Source organism: Biomphalaria glabrata, chromosome 11 (genome assembly GCF_947242115.1).
Source record: "Biomphalaria glabrata chromosome 11, xgBioGlab47.1, whole genome shotgun sequence".
Classification (NCBI taxonomy): domain Eukaryota; kingdom Metazoa; phylum Mollusca; class Gastropoda; family Planorbidae; genus Biomphalaria; species Biomphalaria glabrata.
This window is the reverse complement of record NC_074721.1, coordinates 14,084,079-14,097,367: the sequence shown is the minus strand read 5'-3', so window position 1 is coordinate 14,097,367 and position 13,289 is coordinate 14,084,079.

Sequence of the window (13,289 nt, the reverse complement as noted above, 5' to 3'; positions counted from 1 at the left end):
GTGTAGTTGTGTGTGTGTATGAATAGGCCTACCCTTGTGTCTATAAGAAGTTTGCCTTATTGTGGTTTAAATAAAGGGGAAGTCATCCAGTAGGTTGAACACTTTTTTTTTCCGAATATAAGTTAATCTTTTATTATGCCCCCTTGGTATTTTAGTGGGTTAGCTCTTTATTTCCAAACCTAGGGTTCTCGTGCTTGAATCTAGGTTTAGAAGTAGGCCTCCCTGACATAAGTAAGGGGAAATTTATAGATCTATTTGATTAGTCTTAGAAACAAATTACTTTCACATCTTCTGCTCTAGAGGTCGCAAGGTCTGAAAAGAGTTATACTACTTTAATTCACATTTTTGGCCTTATAGCTAAATGTTTGCCCGGGCTAGACCTGACCTTGACCCGGCCCGCTAACTTAAGGACAGAAAATCTAAGAAGGTTATAAAGGTATTGTAATTTCTCTTTACCGGGAAGCTATTCTATCAGTAGGCATGGGTGTGTAAGCCAATCTGGAGCAGCCTTTGTATTCAATAGCACACGTCTGTGTATCGATTTATTTTGTCATTATGTTAAGAGTGTCTTACGTGGTTGATTGTTTTCAAACTACTTTTAAGTACAATAGCTTGAACATAGAAAGAACAACAATAAACTGATAAGCATTCTACCTATATAGATAGATAGATAGATAGATAGATAGATAGATAGATAGATAGATAGATATAATATAGAATATATATTAACGGCAAAATGCGATATCCTGCATTCAATATAATTCCTATAATCATTTTGTACATTGCTTAAAAACGCCCGGCATTCTATAGAATGCCTGCATTTCGCACTTTGCCAGTAACAAACCCACAGACACACACATACAAATATATATGACATCATAAAGGTCGACGTGACCCGGTACGGTAAGCTCGTCGTCGTGTCAAACCCTCTCCCCCGAAAAAAGAATTCCTCCCCCCCCCCCAATAAAAACGATTTTAAACAAAAAATGTAAATATCAATGCAGTGAACTAATATCAATATTATTTGTTACATGACTGCAAAATTAGTTGTTTAAGACATGTTATCAATAGCTATTAGGCCTACATCTTATTCATGGTAAACCAGTAACACAGACTAAAAACGCAAAATACTTAGATGTTATTATATATCAAAAACTGTCATAGAATCTCCATATTGATGAAACTATCAAAAAATCAAACAAAACATTAGGGTTTATTAAAAGAAATTTCTATAAATCAAATAAGAACAGAAAACTAAAATATAATAAAATAATAGAATATGCATCCTCTGTTTGGGACCCCACAACTCAAGAAAACATTAAGAAACTGGAACAGACACAAAATAGAGCAGTGAGATTCATAACAAACGAATATTCACATTTGACTAGTGACTAGAGTAATACCTTTAGTCCTTTACTAAAATCACTAAATTTAGAAAGCCTTCAGAATAGAAGTGTAACATAATGGTATTATAAGTACATTTGCACACCGCTTGTGTTTACGTAATAAATAGAGTTTCTAATATGTCTTCCCTCTTAAACACTAGTTTGTTATTTGTGTAATGCAAATATTCTACATGGTGTCAGAGTAAAACTTAAAAGGCTGTTCAGACAAAGGTTTTTATTAATCTAATAATGGCTTCTTTTCGTTTTGAGCAACCAATCTTGAATTGGAATGCTAAAGATCTAGATCTATATAAAGAGATTTTAAGATTTCAACAGCAGGTGAGCTTTTGTTTCAAAGGACCGTTATCTGGTGCCGATAGTAAACAAAAAATGCGGATGGCTGGGAATGTGGATAGGTCAACAAGGCCGCGAAGTTTACAAAACTCTAAATATTACTGATAGTGAAGAGGGAGATCCGCAATTGTTATTAAATAGGACAACAATATGAGATGTCACAAAGAGACAGTCACACAATGTACTCGTGGGCAAGTCTAATGTTAAAGACAACTCAGATAAATTGTGTAGTAAATGCGGCAAGAACCACGAAAAGGGAAAATGTCCAGCAATTGGAACCACATGCAATTTCTGCAAAAAGAAAAACCACTGGTCTCAAATGTGCAGAAAAAGACGCAACGTTAATCTGGTTGAAGATGACAGCCACAGTGTAATTTAGTAGTACATGGCAAGACATTAATTTTCCGTATTGACACTGGTGCAAGGTGTAACATTCTTGTCAAGTCAGAGTTTTGAAAAGCTCAAAGACGAAGTAAAACTTGCTTATTCAGCAAAGTCACTCAAGTCTTACAGTAATCACGTCATTAAGACTTTGGGAGTAGTTGTGCTACACTGCTACCTTTGAAGAATAATACTCAAGAAGTGAAAGCAAGGTTTGAGGTAGTAGACATTAACCAAGAGAACATTTTGAGTGGTGACACATCAGAATGTTTAGGACTACTACAACGGATAGATAGTGTCACAACGTGCGTTGTGGTGCCGGGGATTTTACTTGAATTAAAATAGTTGAATAAATGACTATCTAGGATTCACAATAAAAGATTCTTTGTTAAAACACAACTTTGGAACTTTATTTAAATATAAAACGTAAGTACAGCTTATGTACAAGTTACGGATCAACAAGCACAAATAAATTTACAAAGGCTTTAAATCAGAGCTCTTAGAAAACGTGACTGTCTACTAGGAAATTCTTTTATCGACTGGCCTTCTTTCTCTCTCGTCAATTCTCTGGCGCTAACTCTTTTTTAAAGAAAAGTCTTTATTTATTTTCAAATCAACCAATAGATTTGCAACATCGTAATTACGTCTCGGGTAAAACCTGAGGCGCTGTCAAGGATCTAGATTTGTGGGGTAATTCCTGAGGCTCAGTCAAGGGTTTATATTTCTATTTACACACAAGCTTTTAAATGTGAAATATACAAATAAATCTATAATGGCATCTGTGACATATTACCCCCCCCCCCTCCATTTAGCATTTGTATGGTAATAGAAATGCTCATATGTATTAAAAATATTTAAATATACACAAGATACCATACATGAAATTATAGAAAAATGGTTGAGGTAACATATGACAATGCTCTGAAAAATAAAGTTAAAAAAAAAATGTAAATGCAGTGTCAGGTATATGAGAACAAAATTATTGATGACTTAGAACACCTGTTTCACTATTCAAGTGGTTATGAAAATGAGACAATATCAAAAGTTGTACAAAGCATAATACTTGAATAAATTAAATCTTGAATTGAATGAGTTACTTCTCTTCATGGTGCTTCATGATAAAATTAAAATATGACAATACAAAACTGATATACTACACCTGTGGAAGAAAAATATATACACAATTATGTAAAGAATTAAATACACCTGGAAAGTGTGTCAGCGAAGACATTCTCACGTCCAGGAATTGTCTTGACCTCAAATTGGTAGTCTGTGAGTTGTAGACTCCAACGAGTTAAACGACTGTTCGCTAACTTCTTTGAGTTCAGAAATGCTAGTGGTGCATGATCAGTTAGGAGTGTGAAATGAGCACCTAGTAGATATCTGGAGAACTTGGCTATGGCCCATACAATGGCTAGACATTCACGTTCGATGGTTGAGTATCTGGTTTCAGCTGGTGACAACTTCCTGCTGATGAAAAATACTGGGTGCAAAGTCTCTTGGCATTTCTGTGAAGTGTCTTGGTATTTCTGCATTAGGCATGCACCTATAGCTGAAGATGAAGCATCTGTGGCGAGGTAAAATTGCTTCTCTGGATTCGGAAGTTTGAGAATAGTGTCTCTTGAGAATTCAGCTTTAATGTTCTCAATAGTGGTATGTAACTTTGTAGACCATGGAATCTTCGTTGGCTGTCCTTTCTTAGTGAGTTCAATCAATGGAGCTATGAGTGCTGTGTAACCTGGTATGAAATGTCTGTAGAAATTACACAGACCCAAAATACTTCTCACTTGCTTTTTACTGGTGGGGACTTTGATGTCTAGTATGCGTTGAATAATGTTCTCTTGTGGTCTCAGCGAATTGTAGCTGACTCTATAACCCAGGAAGGATATTTCTGACATGGCTAGTTCCACCTTACTAGGCTTTATGGTAAAACCATCTTGTAGTCCTTTGATATGTTCGTTCCATGTCTTATGGAATACGCAAATGTCATCTATATATGACACTGTGTCAGAGCGATTGCCTAGTATGCTGTGAATGGCTCTATTAAAGGTGCTGCTGGCGTTGAATAGACCAAATGGCATGAAGTTGAAATGGAATAGCCCATAAGCTGTGGTGAATGCCGTAAACTGTTTGCATTCTTGTCTGACTGGTATTTGGTAATAACCTCTGGACAGGTCTATTTTGGTGAAGAACTTTGTCTCTGAAAATTTGGTCATAAGATCTTCAGGATTTGGCATAGGATATGAGTCGAGTTGGGTTATTTTATTCAACTGTCTGAAGTCGACACACATTCTTGGAGTTGTCGTTTGCTTCCGTTTGACAAGAACTATTGGTGCGGCATATGGAGAGTTGGAATGTTCAATGATTTCTTGCTCTAATAGTTGGTTAATTTCTTGTTTAAGAAAGTCTCTGTAGTGTACTGGTAATGGATAAGGTCTTTCTTTTGTAGGCTTGGAATCAGTAAGTATTATGTTGTGTTCCGTAATTGACGTTTTGCTTGGAACATCTGTAAATATGTCTGAATTTTCTTTGAGAATGGTAGTCAGTTCTTTCTGCTTTTGCGGTGTCATTGAATTGAGTTTGATGTCTTGCCAAAATTCAGTTTGTTTGGTAGTTGTTTGTGGCATATTGATGTCGTCAAATTCAGACGTGTCATTTTCATCTTCTTCTGGTATGACTGCAAGACATGATATGGCTCTTTCATTTTGTTCTGGGCTTGTGGTACCTTCTGTTATTGTGTTATATTTTGTAACATGTTGACGTGATAGATTTTCTTTTTGTTGTGTATGTCTATCTCATAGTCAACATCTGTTATCTTTCTGAGTATGGAGAATGGACCTTGCCATTTGATGAATAGTCTGTTGCTTTTGTCTGGTAGTAACAGACATACTTGATCTCCTGGTTCAAATTGTTTCAGTGTTCTGTTTCTATTGACTCTCATTCTGGTATTGGAGTTTGCTATGGCTGTGGCTTCATTTGCTTTTTCATATGCAGATATGACTATGTTTCTGGTATCTTGCACATGTTGAAACGCTGTCTTGGTTTCTGATGAGATTGAGTTTTGGCGAACAATAGCTTCTTTGAGGATTGCCATCGGTCCTCGTGGGTTGGCGCCATAAACCATCTCGAAAGGTGAGAATCCTGTGGTTTCTTGAGGACTTTCTCTGTATGCAAACAGAGCTGCTGGTAGCAATAAGTCCCAATTCTGCGGATTGTCGTGTGCTATTTTTGAAATGCACCTCTTCAAAGTACCGTTGAATCGTTCGCAAAGCCCGTTGCTTTGGGGATGGTAGGGCGTTGTGAACTTCATGTTGATGTGGTACATGCTCATGAAGTCTTTGGTAATGTCCGCTGTGAACTGTGTGCCTCTGTCAGAGAGGATAACTTATGGGAAACCAATTCTGGAAAATATCTCTGACAAAGCTCTGGTGATGTCAAGCGCTGTAATGTTGACTAGAGGTACTGCTTCTGTCCATCTTGTACATGTGTCAATCAATGTCAGGACATATCGATGGTTTCTTGCTGAAGCTACTGGCATAGGACCAATCAAATCAACTGAGACTTTTTGGAATGGCTTTTCTGTCAATTCCATATCTTGAATTGGTGCCTGTGATTTGTTGTTCTTAGGTCCTTTGACTTGGCAAATATGACATGACTTCGCGTATTTCTTGACGTCTTTAATGATACTTGGCCAATAAAATTCTTTGAGGATTCTGGCTTTAGTTTTGACTACACCCATATGGCTGGCGTGTGGAATGTTATGTCCTGTTGCCAGTATTTCTTTCCTGTATTTCTGTGGCACTATTATTTGCTGAATGGTATTGTCTTTATGCATGGCATTCTTCACCAGGAGGCCATCTTGAAAATATGGTTTATTTGGTAGATTCAGCTGTTTGTTTGCTTGAGCCTTCTGATAAAGTATTTGCAATGTTGGATCTCGTTTCTGTTCTTCTTTGAAGTCATCATGTGTGAAATATGACTTGTCTTGATGGACTTCAGTTTGACCAGTTAGAGTTCTTGTATCATTGTTAGAGACTCTGGGCATGTAGTCTTGTTCTTCAAAGTTCAACAATGGACATTCGGGAATTGGAGGTGGACTTATGACCGGTAGGGATGGGCTTGATGTAACTGGGGGTGTCCATGTTGAATGTTCTTGATTGTTGCTGGCTACTGGACTAGTAACTGGTTCTGTTGCATTCTGCATAACTTGCGTAACTGAGGTAGCCATGTGATTATTTTGGCTAACTTGTTCAGGAGCCAAATGTTCTTGTTGTCTGGACATGGATCTTGTCATTACTGCCAAACATTTTTGACCTTGCTCTATGGCATTTGTCCATTCAGTAAGTTCTTGAGGAGTGCATTCTTTAACTCCCTCTATGTTTCCAATGATTAGGTCCACTGGTAGATTGGGTGTTACTAATGCTTTTGTTTGACCACTGAAGAATGGTGTAGTAACATAAATGATGGCTTCAGGTAACTTGCTGACAGTTCCGTTGAAGGCAGTGGCTTGGACGTGGTTGCCTGTGAAACGGTTTGCGTGTACGAAACGTTCATGTACTAATGTGGACGTGCTTCCGGTGTCACGAAGAACTTCCACCTTCTTGTCCCCTACAAAGCCTGGATAAAATTTGAGACCATTGGACTTTGCAATGACTGTCATAGTTGAATGCTCATTGTAATAGCTTCTGTTATATGAGCTTCTGTTTGGCATATATTGTGGTCTAGAGTCCTGTGAATGACTTCTGTAGCGAGGTTTGTTAACTGGTTTATTATTTCCAGGTGCTTTGTTGAGATTGTATTGCTCTCTATTGCTGTATCTTTGAGTTGGTGATGTGGGTCTATCAAAATTTTGATTTTTGGAGACTGCCTGTTTTTTCCAACATTCATGAGTTTGGTGACCCTTTTTATGGCAATATGAACATTCTGTGGTTCTGCTGCGGCATTGAGACGTGACATGCCCTAGTTTATGACATTTGTTGCATTTAATTTTGTCATTTGACTTATATCTTGCATTTTTGTCTTGAGCAAAGCAGACAAAATTTTCTTCAACAGATGGTTTGACTGACTTGTTTGGATAGGCTGCTTTATATTGTCTGATGATCTTGGTTAATGTCTGGATATCAGTAGGATTTCTCTCTATAATGTAGGATTGAATATCTTCTGAGTGAGCATGGGTGATGTTGTCGATAATAATATGTTGACGAAGAGCTTGGTAACTTTCTTCTATTTTGGCCATGGATACCCATCTATCAAACCACATTGACATATTAGCTACAAAAATTTGAGGATCATCATTTTGCTGTGGTCTTTCATTATAGAATTTCTTTCTATAGTTGGCTGAAGTTGCTCCGTATTGGCGCAGTAGAGCTTCCTTGATATCAGAGTAAGTGCTGCGTTCATTGATGGACAGTTGTGAGCAAATGTTGACAGCTTTGCCAGTCAAGAGGGTGAGGAGTGAGCTCGACCAATGTGCTTCAGGTAGACCGGATGTTGTAGCTATTTCTTCAAATCTTATGAGATACGAGTCCATATTGTCAATGTTTTCGTTGAAAGCCGATATTTTGTTCATTAATCTGTATTTGTCAAACATATTTGAGTGACCTTGAGTTGGAATGCTTTCTTTTTTTTCTTTATTTTGTTTTTCGAATTCCATTTTTTCTTTTTCATGTTGCCTTTGTTTCTCGGCTTCTTGCCTTTGTTTTTCAGATTCTTGCTCTTGATATTCTTTCTCTTCTTGGCGTTCTGCCCACAGGTCTGGCTTAGGAATTTGGTTCTCTTTTGCTAATTCCATCAATTCAAGGAGTCGTTGTGTTCTAGAACCGGAAGCCATATTTAATTTTTTTGTTAGTTTCTTGTATTGGAGCAAAATGTACAATATCTGGATTTTGGCTTTATCTCAGATATAATAATAATATAGTGACAAAGTTCTTGAAGCCTCAATTTGCTAATAATGCTTGACAGTAAAATTGTATTTCACTGGAGTCGTAAGCTTCGATATATAGATCTATTGAGCCGAGTACTTTTTTACTGGTTTAACAGTTGGTTAAATCTGGTCTTCTGTTTACTTTGTGCTAGACAAATGATTATGTACTGGTCTTCTTTATAATGACTATAATGCCAGTTATTTGCTTTACTGGTCTTTTTTATAATGCCAGTTATTTGATTTACTGGTCTTTTAATAATGCCAGTTATTTGATTTACTGGTCTTTTAATAATGCCAGTTATTATGTTTATTGGTCTTATTCCTTTTGCCAATTACATATAATAATAGATTTCGTGAGTTAGACGTAACTCTAACGAAAATCTTTATAAAAGAATTATCGATAACCAACTGACCTGTTAAACACAGAAATTCTGTCCTCCGTTAAATAAGAATGAAGTTCCTTTGAAGAGTTTAGAAATTGGTACTAGATCTTGAATAAATTTTGTTAGAAGTTTTATTAGTTTTTATTAGTCGGAGTGCCAGATGTCACGATGTGCGTTGTGGTGCCGGGGATTTTACTTGAATTAAAATAGTTGAATAAATGACGATCTAGGATTCACAATAAAAGATTCTTTGTTAAAACACAACTTTGGAACTTTATTTAAATATAAAACGTAAGTACAGCTTATGTACAAGTTACAGATCAACAAGCACAAATAAATTTACAAAGGCTTTAAATCAGAGCTCTTAGAAAACGTGACTGTCTACTAGGAAATTCTTTTATCGACTGGCCTTCTTTCTCTCTCGTCAATTCTCTGGCGCTAACTCTTTTTTAAAGAAAAGTCTTTATTTATTTTCAAATCAACCAATAGATTTGCAACATCGTAATTACGTCTCGGGTAAAACCTGAGGCGCTGTCAAGGATCTAGATTTGTGGGGTAATTCCTGAGGCTCAGTCAAGGGTTTATATTTCTATTTACACATAAGCTTTTAAATGTGAAATATACAAATAAATCTATAATGGCATCTGTGACAGATAGAATAGAATCCAAGGCAGAAGACGAGTTAAGAGAATTTTCTAAAATGTTAAAAAAAAACTGGAACACTGCCAGGAAAATACAAGATTCAGTTACAGGAAAATGCTAAAAGAGTTATCCATCTACCACGTCGCTTAGCAGCATCGCTAGGCAAGAAAGTTGAAGAAAAACTTAAAGAAATGCAAGCTGACGGATTTATTACTTCAGTACATGAACCTACTGAATGGGTTAGCTCCATGGTTGTTTCGTTCAGGAATGACAAAGTGAGAATATGTATTGATCCAAAAGATCTCAGTAAAGCAATCAGCCGGGAACATCACCCGATGACATTAACACTAACATTCCCGGCTCGAAAATATTCGATGCCAAGTCGGGGTTTATTCAAATAAAGCTTGGAAAGAGAATCTTCTTTTCTCACAACTTTCAACACACCTCTGGGAAGATATAGATGGTTACAATTACCTTTTGGAATCAAATCAGCGCCAGAAATTTACCAGAGAATAATGGATCAAATGCTTTAAGCTATCGAAGGAGCATATGCCATCATAGACAACATGGGCGTAGCCGCCCCGAAATGTAATCAGTCAAAGTGGTTTTGAGTTTAAGCTCCACTCCAACAGATGATTTTGACGATAAAACTTCCCTTTTCGATATAAATCTAAAGCAAACTACGTTCACTTAAATTCCAAGAGCGTATTCAAGAGAGGTTACACATTTCTATCAGTGGCGGGGCTCCATTAATAAAGTGCAGTGAATAATCATCTGCCGAAATTGAAAAACACTAAATGTGGCTCAACAAAGATGGCTAAGACAGATTTTAGGAGTCTGTTATAGAGATCGCGTCTAAATCAAGGAAATCCTATGTCGAACTGGGAGTAAGATTGTGACAGAGCGTCGCATGAGGTTTGCGGGACATGTTCTCCGACAAAATGAATTACGCGTAATAAGAGTTGCGATGACATCCTAGTACTACTTGGCGCCACACATTCATGGAGGTCCTAAAAGCAGGTGGGAAAAAACTTTAGACATTACCAGTGACAGATTTTTGTGGAAACAGCTTGACCGCAAATGCGCCAAACGGCGCGAGAGGGTCTAAATCAGTAAGAATAGCACATCAGGGTTTTGAAAAAAAACTTTTTAATAGCAGGAAAAAGCACAGTAGATACCTCAAAATATGCATGTTGTTGGCTTTCAATACCAGAAATAGTGCTTGCCCCGCGCTGGGGGAACTCCTAGTGCTTCCCCAGACCGCCTTGCTGACAATAGCGGGGAATCTACAATTTTTCCACTAACTCCAGGAAGAACCTATTCTAGAGCACAATAAACGTCTTCCGAAAGAATGAAGGGTCAGAATGTAATGAAGATTATGTATATACACACACACACATAAATACATATAAGAAAAAATCCCCCCTAACCCAGCCCCCCCCCCCGAAAGAAACGCCCAGGATATCTATCTATCTATCTATCTATCTATCTATCTATCTATCTATCTATCTATCTATCTATCTATCTATCTATCTATATGTATCTATCTATCTATCTATCTATCTATCTATCTATCTATCTATATATATATATATATATATATATATATATATATATATATATATATATATATATATATATATATAATTAGACAACATTCTAATAGCTGGTAGAGATATTGACGCATTAGGACCTCATTTTGAAACAAGTCATGCAAGGAGCAACAGAGTACAATCTAAAGCTAAACTATGACAAGTGCAAGATAAGGCAAAACAGATAACCTTATATGGGTCATATCTTGTCAGAGAAAGATTTAGAACCAGATCCAGCAAAGATAAAGGCAATTATTGGCATGCCAGCTCCTCAAAATAAAAATGGAATCCGAAGATTTCTAGGTTAAATTCAGTACCTAGCAAAATTTATTCCTAATCTAAGTCAAGCAGATGCTCCAATTCGAAAGCTTCTAAAAGATGAAGTAAAATTTCAATGGAATCACGAACAAAACAACAGTTTCAAAGAGTTGAAACATCTTTGTATAAACCCTCCAGTTTTGGCATATTATGATGTCAACAAGAACGTAGAGATAGAATGTGATGCAAGTAAAGATGGACTGGGAGCAGTATTACTCCAGGAAGGTCGTTTAATTGCATACGCATCAAGAGCTCTCACGGATGCAGAAACAAGATATGCTCAAATTGAGAAGGAAATGCTCTCAATTGTCTATGTACAAGCAAGTTTCACTGCTACATATTTGATAAGAAGTAACAGTTTATAACGATCACAAACCTCTGGAGCAAATCTTCAAGAAACCTTTATTGTCAGCACCAGTGAGAATACAGAAGATACTAATGAGACTACAGTGGTATGATCTGAAAGTCTGTTACAGAAAAGGTAAGGAAATGTTTATTTCAGATATTTCACATCTACCAAATACTGATACACTGACATGTGAAGTATGCCTGGTTAGCCAGACACAAGAAGCGAGACTCCAATTGAAGTCAGGCCATATTCGACTTCAAGAGACCAGTTATCAACTTCAGATGGAATCATATACAAAGGTCTGAGAATAGTCATGCCACCTAGCTTACCTAAATACATGCTAAATCTGATTCACAATTCTCACTTTTGAATAGTCAAGTGTAAGCAGAGAGCCAGAGAAGTCATGTATTGGCCAGGCATGAATGCAGACATTGAAGTGACAGTTAGGGATTGTATCAGGTGTGCTGAACATCAGAATAAAAAAGTGTCAGAACCACTAATACCCACCAAGACACCAGACGATCCATATTGCATGGTTGGGTGTGATCTGTTTAACTTTGAGGGGGAAACATAGTCAGATAGTGGGCCACAATTCGCTTCAAGAGAATTTCTGAATTTCTGTAAATCATACGTAATAGAGCATGAGATGCCGAGTCCTCATTTTCAGAGTTCTAATGGTGAGGCTGAAAGAGCTATACAGACAGTGAAGAAACTGTGGAAGAAAAGCGAAGACAAATTTCTATTGCTATTAGACTATAGAACAACTCCAGTGACTAATATTAATTTGTCGCCACAATTAGTCATGGGACGCCGACCCACAAATTTGTTACCTTCCAGCGAAGAAATATTCACACCTAAGACACCAGATCTCAAGGCGATGAAGAAAAACTTTGACTCTGAGAAACAGTTTCAGAAACATTATTATGACAGAGGAAAGGAGTTAAGAGTCATAATCCACTACAAGACGGAACGGCAGTCAGAATGCAACAAAGTTCTAAATGGAAACCAGGAACTGTAGTTTCGAAACATTCTAAGCGTAGATCGTATAATGTCAAAAGTGGAAATCAGGTCTACAGAAGAAACAGGAAACACATCCAAAAGTCGTCTGAGAAAGCAAATAGATTTGACACTAATTATGACTTTCCAGATGACATGTCAGAACAACTAAAACCACGAGATCTAAAGAGTCCAAGATTACAAACTACGCTAGATGTAGAGCCGCCACTACACACTGCTTCTTCTAACACATCTAGACTACATGAACCTTACGTAACACGCTCTGGCAGAATAGTTCACAAACCCAATAGACTTGATTTGTGATTACCTGAATTGACTTTTTAGTTGACTAGTTTGTTAGTTATTCTGATAAATAGATTTTCTGAATTAAAGAAGAGAGATGTAACATATTGGTATTATATGTACATTTGCACACTAGCGCGTCAGTGCAACACCGCTTGTGTTTACGAAATAATTCTAACAATTTGAATCGATAAGACGACCGCCATACATTAATAAAGAAGCCATGTCAACAAACATAGATCCACATCACAAACCTATATATATTTGCCCATGTCTATGATTATGAAACAAAGGCGAAATATTGGGAATATGGCAGTTTTGTACTTTTCAAAACTAAAGATCATAATTATATATTGGCTGAAATGTTAGTCCTAGAATTTATAGATCAATTGCCGCCATTTTTTTTTCACATAGATAGAGTACATAAAACATATTTGACTTCCCCCAAATAAAAATAACTTCCTACTTCCAGTCTATATTTATTTATGTCTATGGTCTTCCCTCTTAAACAATAGTTTGTTATTTGTGTAATACAAACATGGGCGGATTGCCCGGTGGGCCGGTACTCAAATGTGCCTAAAGGGCCTCATGAATGCCACTATGGCACGCATTAAATTGTTAAAGTTTTTATAATATTCTCATATATAAGGGGTTATATGAGCG